We start from the raw sequence: 22,870 nt of genomic DNA, 5'->3' as shown, positions 1-22,870 counted from the left end.
TTTATTACTTCTCTGCTAAATATTTCCCCGCTCATAAGAAACAAGTTGCTTTAAGCGAAATATCTAATTTTGTGCAAATTGAAGAAGAGAGTCTCCCACAAGCTTGGGGGAGGCTTCTCCGACTACTTAATGCTTTGCCTGATCATCCACTCAAGAAAAATGAAATACTTGATATCTTTTATAATGGACCAACCGATGCTTCCAGAGACCACTTGGATAGTTGTGCTGGTTGTGTTTTCAGGGAAAGAACTATTGAGCAGGCTGATTTGCTATTGAATAATATATTGAGTAATGATAATGTTTGGACACTTCTTGAACCAACTCCTAAGCCAACTGTAAAGAAAAGGGGTATTCTATTTCTCAGTCCTGAAGATATGCAAGAGGCAAAAAAATCTATAAAAGAAAAGGGTATTAAAGCTGAAGATGTTAAGAATTTACCACCTATTGAAGAAATACATGGTCTTGATAACCCAACACCGGTAGTAAAGGTAAATTCTCTCTATAGATTTGATGAAGGTGATATTCCTCTTAATAAGTCTGCTAGCCAATGCTTAGATGAGTTTGATAATTTTATTGTTAAACAAGAAAACTTCAATGCTTATGTTGGTAGACAATTGAAACGTAATGCTTATATGATTGAACACTTGAGTGATTATATGTCTAGAGTTAAAGGTGAACTTAAACTTATGAGTAAACATGCTTCTATGTTACCACTCAAGTAGAACAAGTAATTAAAGCACAAAATGATTTGCTCAGTGAATTAAATAAAAAAAAATGATAATGTTGTTAGAGTTGTGACTAGAGGGGGTAGAATGACTCCAGAACCTTTGTATCCTGAGGGCCACCCTAAGAAAATTGAACAAGATTCTCAAAGAAATAATATTGATGCACCTAGTCCTTCTAGGAAAAAGAAAAAGAAAAATGATAGGACTTTGCATGCTTCTAGTGAACCTGTTGTTGACACACCTGAGAATCCCAATGATATTTCTATTTTTGATGCTGAAACACAATCTGGTAATGAGCACGAACCTAGTGATAATGTTAATGATGATGTTCATGTTTAACCTCAACCTAGCAATAACAATGTTGTAGAGATTGAACGTGCTGTTGATCTTTATAACCCACAATCAAAGAATCAACATTATGATAAGAGAGACTTTGTTGCTAGGAAGCACGGTAAAGAAAGAGAACCATGGGTTCAGAAACCCATGCATTTTCCTCCTAAACCATGAAAGAAAAAGGATGATGAGGATTTTGAGCGCTTTGCTAAAATGATTAGACCTATCTTTTTGTGTATGCGTTTGAGTGATATGCTTGAAATGAATCCTTATGCTAAGTATATGAAAGATATTGTTACAAATAAAAGAAAGATACTGGAAGCTGAAATTTCTACCATGCTTGCCAATTATACTTTCAAAGGTAGAATACCTAAGAAACTAGGAGATCCAGGAGTAACAACTATACCATGCTCCATTAAAAGAAACTATGTTAAAATTGCTTTATGTGATCTTGGAGCCGGTGTTAGTGTTATGTTTCTCTCTTTATATCACAGACTTGATTTGAATAAGTTGACACCTACTGAAATATCTTTATAAATGGCCGATAAATCAACATCTATACCTGTCGGTATTTGTGAGGATGTGCCTGTTGTGGTTGAAAATGTTACTATTCTAACGGACTTTGTTATTCTTGATATTCCTGAGGACGATAGTATGTCGATTATCCTTGGTAGACCCTTCTTGAATACTGCAGGGGCTGTTATTGATTGCAACAAAGGCAATGTCACTTTTCATGTTAATGGTAATGAGCATACGGTACACTTTCCGAGGAAACAACCTCAAGTCCACAGTATCAATTCTATTGGAAAATTTTCAACGATTACTATTGGAGGTTTTGAATTTCCTCTTCCTACTGTCAAGAAGAAATATGATATTCCTGTTGTTGGGGACATGCATATCCCTGTCGAGGTAACCTAGTGTAATTCGAAAATTCTCCGGTTTCATGTTATTCGGAAAGAGTTTGTTAACAAGACTTGATCAACCTTGTTAGTGGATTCCTTTTGATGAGCATGAGATGGATGAAGTTAGAAAGCACAACTCTCTGTACCCTCCTTTTACTTTCTGTTATTTAGATTAAATAAAACAAAAATAGTAATTTCTTTCTGTTTTCTGATTTATCCTTGCAATAAAAAATACCCCAAAAATAAAAGTTCTCTAAATGTCCCAAAAATGAAATATGATTTTTTTAGAATATTTAAGAATATCTGGCACTAAGAACACATCAGAGGGGCCACCACCTGGCCACGAGGTTCTAGGGTGCGCCCACCCCCTGGGGCGCGCCCCTGCCTCGTGGGCACCATATGGACCCCCTCCACTTATTCCTGCACCCACACACTTCGTCTTCCTCCAGAAAAAATCCTCCCATAGCTCAAACCCGTGTTCTAGCTCATTTTGATGCAATTTTTGATCTTCTTGCTCAAAGCTCCATTCACCAAACTGTACTGGGGGATTGTTCTTCGGTATGTGACTCCTCCAATGGTCCAATTAGTTTTTGTTCTAGTGTTTTATTTATTGCAAATTTTTTCTGCTAAGGTGACCCTGTTCTTGAGCTTGTATGTCAAATTTTTATGGTCCCAAGTAGTTATAATGCATGATAGATCCTCTAGGCAATTGTGGGAGTAGTTGCTATCAATATTGTTGAGTTTGATTCACTTTTATTTTGAGTTACTAAAAAGTTCAGAAATTTTCAGAGGGAGAAAATGTTGAGGAGATTGTTGAGAGGCTCCTCAAGCCAGAGTTCGAAGGGAAAGGAGAATGAAGAGAATGAAAAGCCCAAGTACAACCTTCCTCGCACCGCGGAGGTTTGGCCGTGCGAATGGCCTTGTGATGCATTCTTGAAGGCTGTCGGGAATTTATGATGATTTTTATTACTTGGCTTAGAATGCAGGCCTCACCGACTTCCTCCGCGACCAGTGCGAACAGTATCTCCTGCTCACTAACATTTTCATGCAAAATTTTTATTTCCATTCTAAGAAATCACCACCTTCTGTGGAGTTTCATTTCTATGATGAGTTTAAGGAGATGTCACTCTATGATTTTTGTGTGGTTTGTAAGTTGCCTTTTGAGGGCAGTGTCGAGGAACCACACCGTAGTGATGTGGAGGGATTTATTGATGAAATTGTTGTAGGGGAAACGAGGAAAGTTTCCAATGCAAGAATTACTAGCATACATTTTCCTGCTCTACGTTACTTTGCAGTATTTGCTAGTAGATGCTTAATTGGTTGTGGGAACAGTGGAAATCTCAGTGCTCCTGATATTGTTATTTTGTGCCATGCTTTATTTCGTGATACAACTTTCAGTTTAGGCGCTATTATTGCTAAATGATTAAGTCTGAACCGTACAAAGGGCCCCATCTTCGGTGGCATCTTTGCTTCGTGCCTTGCTGCACATTTTGAGATACCTATTAGGCATTATGAGAAAGAAGAAAAGTTGTTGCCCCCTATTTTCCTAGACTATAAGAGTATGCTAGCACATGACTTTATTGTTAAAAATAAGAAGCATGCTTAAGTATAATTTGATTTTTGGTAAAACTCACTATGAGGTTATTACCTTGCCTGTGCCCTCTTTGTTTAACATATTTTCAGGCACGTATCTCATCTTGTCGGAGGCCGTTTATGCATACTAGAGCCTGATACCAGTTCCAGAGCCTGAGCCGGAGCCACCCCTGGACCCTTATTGGCAGTCTGTTTGTCAGTGGGATCCGGAGGAGATCGCCAAACAATGGCACCCTGAGGACCCTACTCAGTACACCGGAGAGGGTAGCTTCAATCCGTGGGACTAGACCAACTTAGGCCAAAAGCCTAAGCTTGGGGGAGTACGTATTTCTCACCGACTTTACATTCATGTTAACACACTCATTCTAGTTGTCGGTGCTCATACTTTTTCATTGTACTATCCATGCTAGTTTATTTTCTTTTCTAAGCCTTAACCTTAAGAAAAAAAATAGTTCTAGCTTTCATCTAATTTACTTTCCATGCTTGTAGTAGTGTAATTAAAAGAAAACCCAAAAAGATTTCTCGTTCTTCTTTTGCTTGTTGGGAGGTTTCCCGTGTAAATAGTTTTATTTCTTTTCTTTTCTTTGGGGGTCAAAAGGAGAAGACCATAATGAAAATGTTGAGTGGCTCGCATATGCATTATTGTTGAATTAACCAAGAGCCCATATTATCGTGTCTTCTCCCATGTATTAAATGCTTGCAGATTCCAGCTTAGTCCAATGCATGTGCACTATTATTATTATACACATTGTTCGGTCGAGCGAGTGAAAGGCAATAATGACGATATGTGATGGACTGATTGAGATGAGAGAAACTGGTATGAACTCGACCTATCTTATTTTTGTAAATATGATTAGTTTATCGTTCCTGATTCAGCCTATTATGAATGAAACATGTTTGCAATGACAATTAGAGATTATAGTTGCTCATGCCATGCTTAATTAGCTAGGAGTTTATAATGGTTTACCTTGCATACCGACATGCTATAAAATGGTTGTGATGTGGTATGATAGGGTGGTATCCTCCTTTGAACGATTCGAGTAGCTTGACTTGGCACATGTTCACGCATGTAGTTGAAACAAAATCAACATAGCCTCCACGTTATTTACGTTCATGGTGATTTATATCCTACTCATGCTTGCACTCATTGTTGATTAATTTTAATGCATTTTCATGACTATTGTCGCTCTCTAGTTGGTCACTTCCCAGTCTTTTTCTAGCCTTCACTTGTACTAAGCGGGAATACTGCTTGTGCATCCACTTCCATAAACCCCAAAGTTATTCCGTATGAGTCCACCATATCTTCCTATATGCGGTATTTACCTGCCATTCCAAGTAAATTTGTATGTGCCAAACTCTAAACCTTCAAATGAAATTCTGTTTTGTATGCTCGAATAGCTCATGTATCAACTAGGGTTGTCTATATCTTCCAAGCTAGGTGGGTTATTCTCACGATGAGTGAACTCCGCTCACCATTCACGATAAAATGGCTGGTAACTAGGATGCCCAGTCCCATGCTTAAACCAAATCAAAATAATTGCAAACAAAACTCCCCCAGGACTATTGATGCTTGTTGGTGGTGGGGGAGTATAAACTTTACCATTCTATTTGGGAACCGCCTACAATGTGTGTAGCATGGAAGATATCAAGATCTCTTGGTTGTTATGTTGACAATGAAAGTATGCCACACAAAATATTATTTATCTCTGTTTCAAAACTCGAGCTCTGGCACCTCTGCAAATCCCTGCTCCCTCTGTGAAGGGCCTATCTATTTACTTTTATGTTGAGTCATCATCCTCTTATTAAAAAGCACCAGTTGGAGAGCACCGGTGTCATTTGCATGCATTGCTATTAATTTAGATTGAGTATGACTGTGACTGGATCTCGTTTACCATGAATTACAATGTCTAGTCAGTCCTTGATCTTCAGAGGTGCTCTGCATTTATGTTTTGCGGTCTCAGAAAGGGCTAGCAAGATACCATCTTGCTATATCATATTATGATTGTTTGGAGAAAGTGTTGTCATCCGAGATTTATTATTATTGCTCGCTAGTTGATTATGCCATTGATATGAGTAAAAATGAGACCTAAATGTTATTGTGAATATGATTAGTTCATAATCTTTGCTGAAAACTTGAATGCTGGCTTTACATATTTGCAACAACAAGAGCAAACAGAGTTTGTAAAAGTTTTTATTTATCACTTTCAGTTTGTCAACTGAATTGCTTGAGGACAAGCAAAGGTTTAACCTTGGGGGAGTTGATATGTCTACAACATATCTACTTTTCCAAACACTTTTGCCCTTGTTTTGGACTCTAACTTGCATGATTTGAGTGGAACTAACCCGGACTGACGATGTTTTCAGCAGAATTGCCATGGTGTTATTTTTGTGCAGAAATGAAAGTTCTCGGAATGACCTGAAACTTCACGGAGAATATTTTGGAATTAATAAAAAATATTGGCGAAATAATCAACACAAGGGGGCCTACACCCTGTCCATGAGGGTGGAGGGCGTGCCCACCCCCCTGGGGCGCGCCCCCTAACTCGTGGGCCCCCTGGAGCTCCACCGATCTCAACTCCAACTCCATTTATTCACGTTTGGGGAGAAAAAAATCCGAGAGAAGGATTCATTTTGTTTTACGATACGGAGCCGCGGCCAAACCTTACTCTCTCTCGGGAGGGCTGATGTGGAGTCCGTTCGAGGCTCTGGAGAGGGGAATCCCTCGCCGTCGTCATCATCAACCATCCTCCATCACCAATTTCATGATGCTCACCACCGTGCGTGAGTAATTCCATTGTAGGCTCGGATGAGATTTACCATGTAATCAAGTTAGTTTTGTTAGGGTTGGATCGCAAGTATCCATTATGTTCTAAGATTGATGTTGCTATGACTTTGCTATGCTTAATGCTTGTCACTTGGGCCTGACTGCCATGATTTCAGATCGGAACCTATTATGTTTTCATGAATATATGTGAGTTCTTGATCCTATTTTTCAAGTCAATAGTCACCTACTATGTGTTCGGCAACCCCAAAGTGACAATAATCGGGACCACTCCCGGTGATGACCGTAGTTTCAGGAGTTCATGTATTCACTAAGTGTTAATGCTTTGGTCCGGTACTGTATTAAAAGGAGGCCTTAATATCCCTTAGTTTCCGATAGGACCCCGCTGCCACGGGAGGGTAGGACAAAAGATGTCATGCAAGTTCTTTTCCATAAGCACGTATGACTATATTCGGAATACATGCCTACATTACATTGTTGAACCGGAGCTAGTTCTATGTCACCCTATGTTATAACTATTGCAAGAGGGATCGCGTCCGACAAAAGTATCCATCATTGATCCATTGCATACGCACTTTTCACATATTGATCTCTGCTTAGTTACTTTTCTGTTGCCACTGTTACGATTACTACAAAACTGCTACTGTTACTTTTGCCACTGTTACCGTTACCTCCATACTACTTTGCTACAAAATACTTTGCTGCAGATATTAAGTTTTCCAGGTGTGGTTGAATTGACAACTCAACTACTAATACTTGAGAATATTCTTTGGCTCCCTTTGTGTCGAATCAATAAATTTGGGTTGAATACTCTACCCTCGAAAACTGTTGCGATCCCCTATACTTGTGGGTTATCAAGATGCATCTCATTTAGAAAACTGCTGAAGCGAAAGGCGAATATTGAGCCTTCGTTCATGTTGAAGGTCTTTGCAACTTTAGGCCAGTGTCTATGGATGATTGACCATCCGTCCTTCTTCCTCTTCAGGAACACTTCAATATTGAACCGTGGGTGTTGTATGAAAACCTTCCTCGCCTCCTGACCATAGAGGTGGTTTGAGAGGTTATCATCAGTGAACTGCTTTGGAAAGGCCTGAAAACAATGATGTGCATAAATATCTTCTCTATATTGGAAACAGGGCAAAGGAATAACAAAGGCAAGGTATAATAGTTAGTACCATCTTGTAGTGAAATGATGTCTTCTGCATTGTGCAAACAACGATCTTGTTGTTTTTTGTCGCTAATTTCTTTATCCTGACAATCTTTCCGAGTTTCTTGATTTGATTGATATTCATGGACAACTCATTTCCCCATATGCGAAAAGGGTCAAACAGTGGGTTAAAACCTCTGACAGCAGGACCTACATGTGCAAGACCAAATTGTTCAAAACCTAAATATTAGAATGGTTTCTGCAATTGCACAATAATGTTCTATTAGACAATGGACCATGCATGTGCTAACCTCGATTGTAAACCTCAGTGCTTCCCATTGTTTGCCTGCAACACATATACGGTAGTTAGTCATCGGGTTAAGTAAGGATTCGCATGCTATCAGTAAAATATGTTGATGAAAAATAAGCACCTTGTAGATTCGTCAGATTAATTCAAGCCACATGGAAAACCCATTTATCCAAACCAAGCATGATTAAGAACTAGGAAATATAGCACTTGTATATGTTTCTTATGTATTAAGTGTAGCCAAATTCGATTTATTCCTCACATGCACAACAATACAAAATTCTACCCACGACAATTGGACATCGAATTGCAGAATTGAACCAAGCAGTTAACTAAACACCACAACAAATGAAGCAAACATTAACTGAGCACCACATTGCACAATATAACAAACTCCTAATAGAAGATCATACAGTTAACCAAACAGTTAACTACAGCCAATTGTAGCAATTGTATTTGTTTCTCATGTATTTACTACAGCCAAATTCCATTTATTCCTCACATGGTATACAATAACAGAATGCACCCACAACAATTGAACATTGCATTGCAGAATTGAACCAAACAGTTAACTAAACACCACAACAAAAATGAACCAAACATTAACTAAGCACCACATTGCACAATGTATAAGCAAACCAAGCATGATTGACAACTTAGAAATATAGCAATTATATTCGTTTCTCATGTATTTTAGAAAGATAAATTCGATTTATTTCTCACATGGAAGATGATACAAAATTGCAGCCTGAAGAATTGAACATCACATTTCCAAAATTGAACCAAACAGTTAACTAAAGATGACAACTAATTAACAAAACGGTTAATAAGTGAGCACCACACTGCACGACATACATAACATATACACTAGAGCAACAGATTGCATGGTAAAATTAGATAGCATAATTCACTAGAATTTTTGAAGAAAAGGCAGGAGCAGCACACACAAGGGTAAACCGAGCATGCTTAACCAGCATAGCTAACAAATGGCAAGGTGCTCCTCCAAGATCTGGGGGTCGGCACGAGTGGCAACCATCGCGACCTCATCCGCGCGTGCGGCCGCGATTTGCTTCTCCGCTGCCAAACGCTCCTTGAGATCCTGGCTATACTGCGTGCACCATGGCTTAGGGCGGCGCTTATTTGGTGGAGGGGTTGGTGATTTGGTTGGAAGGTGTCGCGATTGCGCCAGCAGTCGGGGCACGTGGGATGTGGAAGGAGGAGGAGGATGGGGGTCGGGTGTGGATTCCCTGCCTGGATAGACGAGGCCGAGCAGTGTGAAGGAGGGTCGCTGACGAGGAGGTGGTGCTGCAAGCACGGAATGAAAGTTTCAGCTTGGAAAGGAAGGCGGAAACAAGGTAAATGTGGCTTTTGGTAAGGGGGAGGGGGCGGGGAGGTAGATATTTCCGCAGAAGCCAAAAATTTGGAATCGCTTAAGCGAAAAAACTGGCACGCAAAGTGTCATCAGACACGGTCCATTATTCAGAACTGTGTACGATATGTGAACATCACAAACTATTCAGATAGCTTAACCTGTGTGTGATGAGTTTGAACGTCAAAATTTTGGTTCAAATTTCCATAGGCGTACTATACACCGACGGTGCTCCATGATATTTTGTGCTGCATCTCACACGGTTGGTGATAATAAACTGTGTGCAACCTACTTGATTTTTCATCTTGATTTGAATTACATAATGGGTTCACAGCACCAATGGATGGTGTTTGAATATCTAGACCTTTTATCTGGAGTCAACATGCAACTATATGTGTGTCGTAAAAGAATTGGGATTGTTTGAACATTTTATACATTAAATTGGTTTTCTAGCCATTTCAGGTTCACAATTCAAAATTAAACTACATGCACATGCTCCGGTGCACCAACATGGGTTGTAAAATCATATATGTGTCCATGGGATTATGCATATGTCCCATGCAAGGAATGGGGATGAAATTCAAACACCACGGCACCGTGGCTCTCCGGCAAACGTCGACGTACTTGCTTTTGTAATTCTAGTAAATCCAAAATTCGTCCGAAATTCATGAAACTTGGCATGCTATCATGGAGCGGCATCAACATGTCGTGGTAAAATTTTTGTCCCATTTGGGGTAGGTTTGGGTATAAGCTTCTCATAAACCAGAGCTTCTCACAACAAGTCTGATGGTTTCGGTAGGGAATGTTTCACCTTTCTGGACGAAACGATATCCATTGCTTCTTCTCGATTTCAATTTTTTTCCTAGTGTCAACATAGAACAATACGAGTGTTATGTTAATTTTTGGGATTTTTCGGGGTTCGCTTGGACATTTTTATACATTAACTGAGTTTTCTATGCATTCATGTGCATAATTCAAATTTGAACTACAGGCACATGCTTTAATGCATATAAATTAGTTGAAAATTCAAATATGTGTCCTCGGTTTCCTAGTTAGGTCGGATGCAAGAAACGGGAATGAATGTCAAACTCCCTGCCACCGTCACTCGGCCGCAAACATTGAGATACCTGGTTTTTTAATTCTAGTAAATACAAAACTCGTCTGAAATTCATGAAAATTGGCATGCTATCATGGAGCGCCATCAACATGCCATGGTAAATTTTTTGTCCCATTTGAGGCAGTTTTGGGTATATGCTTCTCACAAACTAGAGCTTCTCACAACAAGAATGATGGTTTCGGTAGGGAACGTCCCACCTTTGGGGATGAAACAATATCCGTTGCCTCTTATTGCTTTCAAAAAATTTCTCGTGTCAACATAGAAGAACAGGAGTGTTGTATCAATTTTTGTGATTTTTTGGGGTTCATTTGGACATCTTTATGCATTAATTGAGTTTTCAATGCATTTATGTGCATAGTTCAAATTTGAACTACATGCACATGCTCCAGTGCATATAAATTGGTTGAAATATCAAATCTGTGTCCTTGGGCGTATACTTAGGTCCCATGCAAGAAATGGGAATGAATTTCAAACACCATGGCACCGTTGATTGCCAGCAAAACATTGAGATACCTGGTTTTCAAATTCTAGTAACTCCGAAACTCGTCTGAAATTGATGAAACTTGGCATGCTATCATGGAGCGGCATCAACATGTCGTGGTTAAATTTTTTTCCCATTTGGGGCTGGTTGGGTATATGCTTCTCACGAACCAGAGCTTCTCACAACAATCATGATGGTTTCGGTAGGGAACGTCCCACCTTTGGGGACGAAACAATATCCATTGCGTCTTATTGCTTACAAAAAATTTCTCGTGTCAACATAGAACAACAGGAGTGTTGTGTCATTTTTTGTGATTTTTCGGGGTTCGTTTGGACATTTTTATGCATCAACTGAGTTTTCAATGCATTTATGTGCATAAATCAAATTTGAACTACACGCACATGCTCTAGTGCATATAAATTGTTTGAAAAATCAAATATGCGTCCTTGGGTGCATGCTTAGGTCCCATGCAAGAAATGGAAATGAATTTCAAACACCAGGGCATCGTTGATTGCCGGCAAAACATTGAGATGCCTAGTTTTAAATTCTAGTAAATCCTAAACTCGTCTGAAATTCATGAAACTTGGCATGCTATCATGGAGCGGCATCAACATGTCGTGGTTAAATTTTTGCCCCATTTGGGGCAGGTTTGGGTATATGCTTCTCACAAACCAGAGCTTCTCACAACAATCATGATGGTTTTGGTAGGGAACGTCCCTGTAGGACCTTGAGAAGAGGTGTCTAGAGAGGGGGTGATTAGACACTTCATGACAAAGTTGCAATTTTTAAGATTTTTAAGTTTAAGTGGAGTTTAGGCACAAGTTTAACATTCACAATACATATCAAGCAAGCATGGAAAGAGTATATGAGCAGCGGAAAGTAAAGCATGCAACTTGCAAGTATGTAAAGGGAAGGGTTTTGGAGGATTCAAATGCAATTGGAGACACGGATGTTTTTGGCGTGGTTTCGATAGGTGGTGCTATCGTACATCCACGTTGATGGAGACTTCAACCAACGAAGGGTAATGGTTGTGCGAGTCCACGGAGGGCTCCACCCACGAAGGGTCCACGAAGAAGCAACCTTGTCTATCCCACCATGGCCGTCGCCCACGAAGTACTTGCCTCACTAGCGGTAGATCTTCACGAAGTAGGCGATCTCCTGGCCCTTACAAATTCCTTGGTTCAACTCCACAATCTTGTCGGAGGCTCCCAAGTGACACCTATCCAATCTAGGAGACACCACTCTCCAAGAAGTAACAAATGGTGCGTTGATGATGAACTCCTTGCTCTTGTGCTTCAAATGATAGTCTCCCCAACACTCAACTCTCTCTCATAGGTTTTGGATCTGGTGAAAAGAAGATTTGAGTGGAAAGCAACTTGGGGAAGGCTAGAGATCAAGATTCATATGGTAGGAATGGAATATCTTGGCCTCAACACATGAGTAGGTAGTTCTCTCTCAGAAAAATGTATGCTGGAAGTGTAGGTTTGTTCTGATGGCTCTCTCCATGAATGAAGAGGAGGTGGATGGGTATATATAGTCTCCACACAAAATCTAACCGTTACACACAATTTACCAAACTCGGTGGGACCGATTCAACAGACTCGGTCGGACCGATTTAGTAAACCTAGTGACCGTTAGGATTTTCGATGGGACCGACATGCAACTCGGTAGGACCGATATGGTTAGGATTAGGGCATAACGTAATCTCGGTAAGACCGATTACTCAAACTCGGTGAGACCGATTTTGGTAATAAGCTTTCCAAAGAGTTGGTCAGGCAAACTGGGTTGGACCAATTACACACTCTCGGTAGGACCGATATTGGTAATGAGTCAACCAGGAAGTTTGCATTGTAATCTCGGTAGTACCGATTGCTCATACTCGGTGATACCGATTTTGGTAATGGACATACACAGAGAGATTACAATCCCATCTCGGTGAGACCGAGATCCCTATCGGTGAGACCGAGATCCCTATCGGTGAGACCGATTTGCCTAGGGTCTGTGGCAGTGGCTATGACATCTGAACTCGGTGGCGCCGGATAGAAAGAATCGGTGGGGCCGAGTTTGACTTTTGGTTTAGGTCATATGTGTGGAAATGGGAAAGTAGTTGAGGGTTTTGGAGCATATCACTAAGCACTGTGGAGCAAGAAACTCATTAAGCAACACCTCATCCCTTCTTGATAGTATTGGCTTTTCCTATAGACTCAATGTGATCTTGGATCACTAAAATGTAAAATGAAGTGTCTTGAGCTTGAAGCTTGAGCCAACCCTTTGTCCTTAGCATCTAGAAGGAGTTCCCACATCCTTTAGTCCATGCCACTCCATTGTTGAACTTATCTGAAACGTACTAGATAAAAGTGTTAGTCCAACAAGAAATATGTTAACATTAATTACCAAAACCACCTAGGGAGAACTTGTGCTTTCAATCTCCCCCTTTTTGGTAATTGATGGCAACACACATCAAAGCTTTAGATAAAGATATAAAGAATATCAAGTAAAGCTTTGGAAGGACATGTAACAGGCATAGGCTCCCCCTACAAGTATGCAATCATGTGAATATGGAATATAGAAGCATGTGAGAGCATAACCATGATAGAGCAGGCAATGTGTTACATGTATCTTGGGCATATGCATCAGAGCAAAGAATATTAAAGAAAATACCTTCATGCCCATGAGTCCTTCTTGCAAACAGTATGTACATCAGCAAGAATTCCTCATACACATTATTGTGATGCATATACTTACCTTGTAGTCTTGAGTTGGCTTAGGGTGGAATGAACCTGTGAAAATAAGGTTAAATAACACAGATGCACCTACTAGCCAGAGCAAACAAAAGAAACCACAAGAATACCAAGACTAGGATGACATGTAGAGAGTGAGTACTAAGTACCACATTGGATTAGATATGTCCCCAAGAGTAAAGATATGTAATGAATTTAAATGATTTCTTTCCCTTAGATGTCTTGCTCCCCCTAAATCTAGCATGGGATACTGGGAGAAAATAGGGAATAGAAAATTAGAGCTGAAAGATATGAATGAACAGAGCTAATGCAAGCTAATGCAAATAAGCACATATGAACATGTCTTTCCCTTCTGTAAGACATGTGGCATCTCTCCTCTTGAACACCAAGCACTTGGGATCCTTGAGAAATACTTTCTACTTGAGTATTCTCTCCCCCTGGAGTTCTCTTCCTTCCCCTGAGGAGGTGATACTCTCTTTATCTGATGTGATCTCTAACTAAATGATAAGATTTGATGTGATCTCTCTCTCCCCCTTTGACATCAATTTCCAAGAAGGGTCTTCTGGAATTTGTCCTGAATGGGTTTGGTCCTTGAGTCACAGCACAAAGCAATGTTAAAAATGTGATGCTTGTAGAGGACAAGATTCATTGAGTGGAGCTGGATCAGAAGAAACACAGAATAAGTGGCAAACTGTTTTTCCTGTTGTGAAATCGGTGGCACCGAGTGGTATGCTTTGGTTGTATCGAAAGAATTCGGTTGGACCGAAAACATCAAATCGGTTAAACCAAGTTCATCACAGAGAAAACACTTGTCACCTCAGCTCACTAGACTAGTAAGATCTCACAAAGATTTGCAAGGAATTTACTGAATGATATGCAATGAATTGGATGCAGAAAATGCAGAGCAAACAGAAATAAGGCTAGATGAAGTTTTTTTTGAAAGGGGAAACAAATATGCATGAGACAAATGCAAAAACTCAGAAAAGAACACAAGAGAACTTCATCTAGAGATGGTCGGCAACAAAGTCACCTATGTTAGAGTATATTGACTTAGGAGTCAAGTGAGATCACTTGATCATAGGTCATACTCATCATTTAAGCTCAAAATGGGGTTGCCATTTTTCGTTTAAGCATCTTGATGTACTCACATCTTGTCGAGTTGCTTTAGCTCATGACTTGGAGTAAAGCTTCTCTAAGATGGAATAACATACCTTGGTTGGTGGTGTTGTCCATGTAGTTGAACTTGTGTGGGTTGCTCAAGGTTGATGTAGTTCATCAAGAGTTGGGAGCACCACTTGGAATTTGAGTCCATCTACCTACATGGGTTAGTTCTTGCAAGGAGGAGCACTTGTGTATCAAAAAATGACAATCATGAAGCTTAACATAGAATTTGTCAAAGGATATGTTTGAATGGTTCCGTGCTTCCTTGTCTTCAACCACCATAGTGTAGAAACTTGGTGATGTAGAGATTCAACCAAGTACCTACATGGGTTAGATGACATGCAAGATGCAAATATATCCAAGACATAAGATTTTCATCATAAGAGAAATATCAAGGATTAGTCATAAGCTCATGTCTTGCATGTATCCAATGGAGTTTCTACTCCAAGTTTGAAGCATCAATGATGTTCAATTCTCCTCTTAACCAACAAAACACTTTCTCATCAAGAGTTTTAGTGAATATATCCGCTAATTGCTTTTCGGTGCAAACATGCTTAAGATTAATGTCACCCTTAGCAACATGATCTCGAATGAAATGATGACGAACTTCAATATGCTTAGTTCGAGAATGTTGTACGGGATTATGACCAATTTTAATAGCACTTTCATTGTCACAAAGCAATGGAACATGTTTCACATATATCCCATAATCTTTAAGAGTTTGGGTCATCCAAAGTAATTGAGCACAACATGAACCAGCAGCAATGTACTCCGCTTCGGCGGTGGATAAGGATACCGAGTTTTGTTTCTTGGAGGACCAAGACACAAGAGATCTACCAAGAAATTGACAAGTACCCAAAGTGGACTTTCTATCAACCTTGTCTCCGGCATAGTCCAAGTCGGAAGTAGCCAACAAGATCGAAAGAGGCCCTCTTAGGATACCAAATGCCAAAATTTGGTGTATGGATTAAGTATCTCACTATCCTTTTCACGGCCTTAAGATGACATTCTTTAGGAGCAGCTTGATATCTTGCACACATGCACACACTTAGCATGATATTGGGACGTGAAGAACATAAATATAACAATGAATCAATCATTGAGCGATAAACCTTTTGATCAACCGGTTCACCATCTTTGGTCAAGTCAAGATGTCCACTAGTAGGCATGGGTGTAGACATACCTTTGCATTCTTGCATATTGAACTTCTTGAATAAGTCCTTGGTGTACTTCGTTTGAGAAGCAAAGGTACCTTCCTTAGTTTGCTTGATTTTCAACCCAAGAAAGAATTTGAGTTCACTCATCATAGACATCTCAAACTTCTCCGACATTAGCTTCCCAAACTTTTCACTAAAATGAGGGTTAGTTGAACCAAATATAATATCATCAACATTGATTTGGCACACAAATAGTTCTCCATTAACCCTTTTAGTAAAAAGAGTAGAATCAATTTTCCCAATTTCAAAGCCTTTTTCAATAAGGAATTTGGTCAAGCATTTATACCATGCTCTAGGGGCTTGTTTAAGATCATAAAGAGCTTTGTGAATTTTGTAAACATGATTGGGTTTCTTAGGATTGACAAAGCCGGGAGGTTTCTTAACATAAACTTCCTCCTCTATTTCACCATTTAGAAAAGTACTTTTAATGTCCATTTGGTACAAGGTGATATCATGATGATTAGCATAGGCAAGTAAGATGCGAATGGACTCAAGTCTAGCAACAGGAGCATAAGTCTCACCATAGTCCATACCTTCGACTTGTGTGTAGCCTTGGGCGACGAGACGTGCTTTGTTGCGAACTACTTGTCCATCTTCATCTTGCTTGTTGCGAAACACCCATTTGGTACCGATGATGTTGTGGTTGTTGTCGGGCTTCTCAACCAATGTCCAAACTTGGTTCCTCTCAAAGTTGTGTAGCTCTTCATGCATAGCATTTATCCAATCCGGATATTCCAATTCTTCTTCAACCTTCATAGGTTCAATGCTAGAGATGAAAGAATAGTTTTCACAAAAGTTAGCTAAACGAGTTTTAGAGTGAGTGATTCTCCCGGTTTGAATATCATTGTAGATTTGCTCGACGGGATGGTCTTTAGAAATTCTTTCTCGAACTCATGAAAGCTTTTGCTTGTTTCTTGGTTTAACTTCTTATTCATCCTGTTCTTCTTCTTGGCCTTCTTCATTGTTGGCGTTGTCGTTCTCTTGTCGTGGTGGAGAAGGAGGTTGTTGACGTTCATCTTGATGCACTTCCTCATTTTCTTCATCTTGGTGTGTCCCACTTCTGGATGCTTCCATATCAACTCTTGGTTCACCTTGTCGTGAAGTAGAAGCTTCCACTTGGACGGACGAGGTACTCTCCTTCAAATCCGTTGGACGGACCTTGCCAATAGACAAGTCTTGAATTGCTTCCAAATGATCTTTGTCTCCTACATCAATTGGCAATTGCTCTACTTGCAAGCCATTAGATTCATCAAACTTCACATCTACCGTCTCTTCAACCTTTCGGGTGAAATTGTTGTAGACATGGTAAGTGTGAGAGTTTGAGCCATAACCTAGTAGGAAACCTTCATGAGACTTAGGAGCAAATTTAGAACGATGATGCTTATCAAGAATGTAGCACTTTGAGCCAAATACTCGAAAGTATCCAACTTGGGGTTTGTTACCGGTGAGGAGCTCGTATGCCATCTTGCAAAGTAACTTGTGGAGATACAAGCGATTTGTTACATGACAAGCTGTCTCAACCGCTTCTGCCCAAAAGTGCTTCAGTGTCTTGTACTCATCAAGCATCGTTCTCGCCAGTTCGATGAGCGTCTGGTTCTTCCTGTCAACAACTCCGTTTTGTTGAGGTGTGTACGTAGCCGAGAACTCGTGTGAGATCCCTTCTTCGTCAAGAAAGGTGTCCACTTTTGCATTCTTGAACTCTGTTCCATTGTCGCTGCGAACCTTCTTGATCTTCACTTCAAATTGATTTTGGACCTTCCTAGCGAAGTTTTTGAAGATCTTTTGGACCTGTGATTTATCATCGAGAAAGAACACCCATGTAAATCTTGAAAAATCATCAACTATAACTAGACCAAAAGAATTTCCACCAAGACTCTTGTAGGAGTTGGGACCAAAGAGATCCATATGAAGTAGCTCGAGTGGCCACCTTGTGGTCATGATGTTCTTCACGGGATGCCTTCCTCCAACCTGTTTACCTACTTGACAAGCACTGCAAAGTCTATCCTTATCAAATATGACATCGTTAACTCCAAGGATATGATTTCCTTTAAAAAGCTTGTCAAGGTTTCGCATACCAACATGACCGAGTCGTCTATGCCATAACCAACCTTTTGAGGATTTAACAATGAAGCAAGTTTTAGGTTGAGCCTTTTTAGTGAAATCAACAATGTATAGATCACCTCTACGCACACCGGTAAAGACCATTTTATGATTGTCTCGATGAAACACTTGGCAATCTACTTCAGTAAATAGGACATTGAAACCGAAATCAGCAAGTCTAGATACTGAAAGTAAGTTGTATCCGAGAGATTCAACGAGCATGACATTTTGTATGGAGCTATCATGTGATATGGCCACCTTACTGAGGCCAACCACCTTACCCTTTGAGTTGTCACCGAAAGTGACATACTTTCGAGGACTATCATTTTTAGCAAGCTCACGAAACATGTCTTTATCTCCGGTCATGTGATCGGTACATCCACTATCAAGAACCCATTCCTTTCCTCCCGACATATATCCCCGAAGATTAGCCATAAGACCAAAGTGTCTCATTGCATCGTCAAGACCGAAGTCACTATCATCATTCTCATCATAGTATCCATGTTCAACATCATCATGTGGTGGATCAAATCCTAGAGAGGGTGATTTATTAGAGTGAGTTTGACAATGATCTTGTTTATGAATTTTTATAGCTTTAGAAATAATATCACTAATAATTCCAACATCTCCTTTGGCACGCATAAGGTTTGTAAGCTCAAATAGACGATCACCAAACATAGGATCACTAGTATTCATCTTACTCAAAGCAATAGACTTATGGAGAATTTCATCTAGATTTTTCAAGGAATAATTTGGAAAGCGTTCCTCAAGAAATTTCCATATAGTGTAGGCACACTTAAGGGTAGGCAAACATCCAATCAAGTTTCTAGGCAATCCTCTAATGATAAGTTCGGCAGTTCTAAGATTCCTAATCATGTCAATTGACTCATCAAGAGTAGGATGTATAGGATCAACATGAGGTGCACAAGGGCTAGCAATGTACTTGTTCAAATGATATTGATTGAAAATTACAAGCATCTCATTTTTCCACTCATGAAAATACTCCCCATCAAGTATAGGCACTCTATGTCTAAGACTCCCCAAAGTAGACTCATCCATCTTCCTCCAATGGTGATTAAACCATGGCAATGGAGACCAAAGCTCTGATACCACTTGTAGGACCTTGAGAAGAGGTGTCTAGAGGGGGGTGATTAGACACTTCGTGACAAAGTTGCAATTTTTAAGATTTTTAAGTTTAAGTGGAGTTTATTCACAAGTTTAACATTCGCAATACATATCAAGCAAGCATACAAAGAGTATATGAGCAGCGGAAAGTAAAGCATGCAACTTGCAAGAATGTAAAGGGAAGGGTTTTGGAGGATTCAAACGCAATTGGAGACACGGATGTTTTTGGCGTGGTTCCGATAGGTGGTGCTATCGTACATCCACGTTGATGGAGACTTCAACCCATGAAGGGTAACGGTTGTGCGACTCCACGGAGGGCTCCACCCACGAAGGGTCCACGAAGAAGAAACCTTGTCTATCCTACCATGGCCGTCGCCCACGAAGGACTTGCCTCACTAGCCGTAGATCTTCATGAAGTAGGCGATCTCCTTGCCCTTACAAACTCCTTGGTTCAACTCCACAATCTTGTCGGAGGCTCCCAAGTGACACCTAGCCAATCAAGGAGACACCACTCTCCAAGAAGTAACAAATGGTGCGTTGATGATGAACTCCTTGCTCTTGTGCTTCAAATGATAGTCTCCCCAACACTCAACTCTCTCTCATAGGTTTTGGATCTGGTGCAAAGAAGATTTGAGTGGAAAGCAACTTGGGGAAGGCTAGAGATCAAGATTCATATGGTAGGAATGGAATATCTTGGCCTCAACACATGAGTAGGTAGATCTCTCTCAGAAAAATGTATGCTAGAAGTGTAGGTTTGTTCTGATGGCTCTCTCCACGAATGAAGAGGAGGTGGAGGGGTATATATAGCCTCCACACAAAATCTAACCGTTACACACAATTTACCAAAGTCGGTGGGAACGATTCAACAGACTCGGTCGGACCGATTTAGTAAACCTAGTGACCGTTAGGATTTTCGGTGGGACCGACATGCAACTCGGTAGGACCGATATGGTTAGGGTTAGGGCATAACGTAATCTCGGTAAGACCGATTACTCAAACTCAGTGAGACCAATTTTGGTCATAAGCTTTCCAGAGAGTTGGTCAGGCAAACTCGGTTGGACTGATTACACACTCTCGGTAGGACTGATATTGGTAATGATTCAACCAGGAAGTTTTCATTGTAATCTTGGTAGTACCGATTGCTCAAACTCGGTGATACTGATTTTGGTAATGGACATACACAGAGAGATTACAATCCCATCTCGGTGAGACCGAGATCCCTATCAGTGAGACCAATTTGCCTAGGGTTTGTGGCAGTGGCTATGACATCTGAACTCGGTGGCGCCGGATAGAAAGAATCGGTGGGGCCGAGTTTGACTTTTGGTTTAGGTCATATGTGTGGAAATGGGAAAGTAGTTGAGGGTTTTGGAGCATATCACTAAGCACTGTGGAGCAAGAAACTCATTAAGCAACACCTCATCCCTTCTTGATAGTATTGGCTTTTCCTATAGACTCAATGTGATCTTGGATCACTAAAATGTAAAATGAAGAGTCTTGAGCTTGAAGCTTGAGCCAATCCTTTGTCCTTAGCATCTAGAAGGAGTTCCCACATCCTTTAGTCCATGCCACTCCATTGTTGAACTTATCTGAAACGTACTAGATAAAAGTGTTAGTCCAATAAGAGATATGTTGACATTAATTACCAAAACCGCCTAGGGAGCACTTGTGCTTCACCTTTGGGGACAAAATGATATCCACTTCCTTTTATTGCTTTCAAAAAATTTCTCGTGTCAACATAGAACAACAGGAGTGTTGTGTCAATTTTTGTGATTTTTTGGGGTTCGGTTGGGCATTTTTATGCATTAACTGAGTTTTCAATGCATTTATGTGCATAATTCAAATTTGAACAAATGCACATGCTCCAGTGCATATAAATTGGTTGAAAAATTAAATATGTGTCCTTGGGTGCATGCTTAGGTCCCATGCAAAAAATGGGAATGAATTTCAAACACCAGGGCACCGTTGATTCCGGCAAAATGTTGAGATGCCTGGTTTTTTTAATTATAGTAATCCAAAACTCGTCTGAAATTCATGAAACTTGGCATGCTATCATGGAGTGGCATCAACATGTCGTGATAAAAATTTTGTTCCATTTGGGGCAGGTTTGGGTATATGCTTCTCACAATCCATAGCTTCTCACAACAAGCATTATGGTTTCTGTAGGGAACGTCCCACCTTTGGGGACGAAACGATATACATTGCCTTTTATTGCTTTCAAAAAATTTCTCGTGTCAACATAGAACAACAGGAGTGTTGTGTCAATTTTTGTGATATGTCGGGGTTCGTTTGGACATTTTTATGCATTAACTGAGTTTCAATGCATTTATGTGCATAATTCAAATTTCAACTACATGCACATGCTCCAGTGCATATAAATTGGGTGAAAAATCAAATATGTGTCCTTGGGTGCATGCTTAGGTCCCATGCAAGAAATGGGAACGAAGTTCAAACACCAGGGCACCGTTGATTGCCGGCAAAACATTGAGATTGCTTGGTTTTAAAATTCTAGTAAATCAAAAACTCATTTTAAATTCATGAAACTTGGCATGCTATAATGGAGCAGCATTACCATGTCGTGATAAAAATTTTGTCCCATTTGGGGAAAGTTTGGGTATATGCTTCTCACAAACCAGAGGTTATCACAACAAGCATGATGGTTTCGGTAGGGAAATCCCACCTTTTGGGACAAAACGATATCCATTCCCTCTTATTGCTTTAGAAAAAATTCTCATGTCAACATAGAACAATAGGAGTGTTGTGTCATTTTTTGTGATTTTTTGGGGTTCGTTTGGACATTTTTATGCATCAACTGAGTTTTCAATGCATTTATGTGCATAATTCAAATGTGAACTACATGCACATTCTCCAATGCATACAAATTGGTTGAAAAATGAAATATGTGTCCTTTGGTGCATGCTTAGGTCCCATGCAAGAAATGGGAATGAATTTCAAACACCAGGGCACCGACTATTGCTAACAAAATGTTCAGATGCCTGGTTTTTAAATTCTAGTAAATGCAAAACTTGTCTGAAATTCATGAAACTTGGCATGCTATCATGGACCGGCATGTCACACTCAACAAGGTAGCCCTGAAGTGCCTGGCGGGCATTGGCTGGTCGTGGAACATGAGATCCAAGGGCTTAGTTATCAACCCCTTTCCCACGCCCACCTTCTGGCCTTTGATCAAGTAGAGTACGGTGCACGGGGTTTCGTCGGCCTGCAAACACATGTCTATGGCGTAAAACATCCGAAAGGCAACGGAAATGGAATATTCTAGATATATATGTTCATGCGACATGTAATTACCGCGAGGGCGTCGAGCTTAGCCAAAGATGAAGGCCCGCCTAGCGCACCAGAGACTGAGGACGGGCTGCTATGAGCGGGTGCGGGTGCGAGACGAGGCCCGCTTGCATGAGCAAGTGATGGTGCAGTGGTGTTGTTGTTCACGGAGTTGCTCGTGACGAAACTGGGCAACGGTAAATCATGTATTGTCTTGTCTATATTTTCCTTCGTCCAGTTGATGATAGCTGGGACCAAGTTAGTAGCAAAATCATTTCTGCAGGCAGTTACAGCGGCATTGACTACCTGTTGTAGCAACTCATTTTTCTCCTCGGCTGTTTTTTCGCGTCCTTGGCTGCTTTTTGCTCGAACGCAACCTTCACCTTCTCGTTGATGTCCGCCTGACTAAAGTTCCTTTACTTCTTCTTGGCCTTGGGGCCCATGTTGTAAAACACCTTCCATGTGGCGCCGTCTCCGGCGCCGTGCACACG

Source organism: Triticum aestivum, chromosome 3B, assembly GCF_018294505.1.
Source record: "Triticum aestivum cultivar Chinese Spring chromosome 3B, IWGSC CS RefSeq v2.1, whole genome shotgun sequence".
Classification (NCBI taxonomy): Eukaryota; Viridiplantae; Streptophyta; class Magnoliopsida; order Poales; family Poaceae; genus Triticum; species Triticum aestivum.
The sequence above is the reverse complement of the archived record's forward strand: the minus strand, read 5'-3'. Positions refer to the sequence as shown.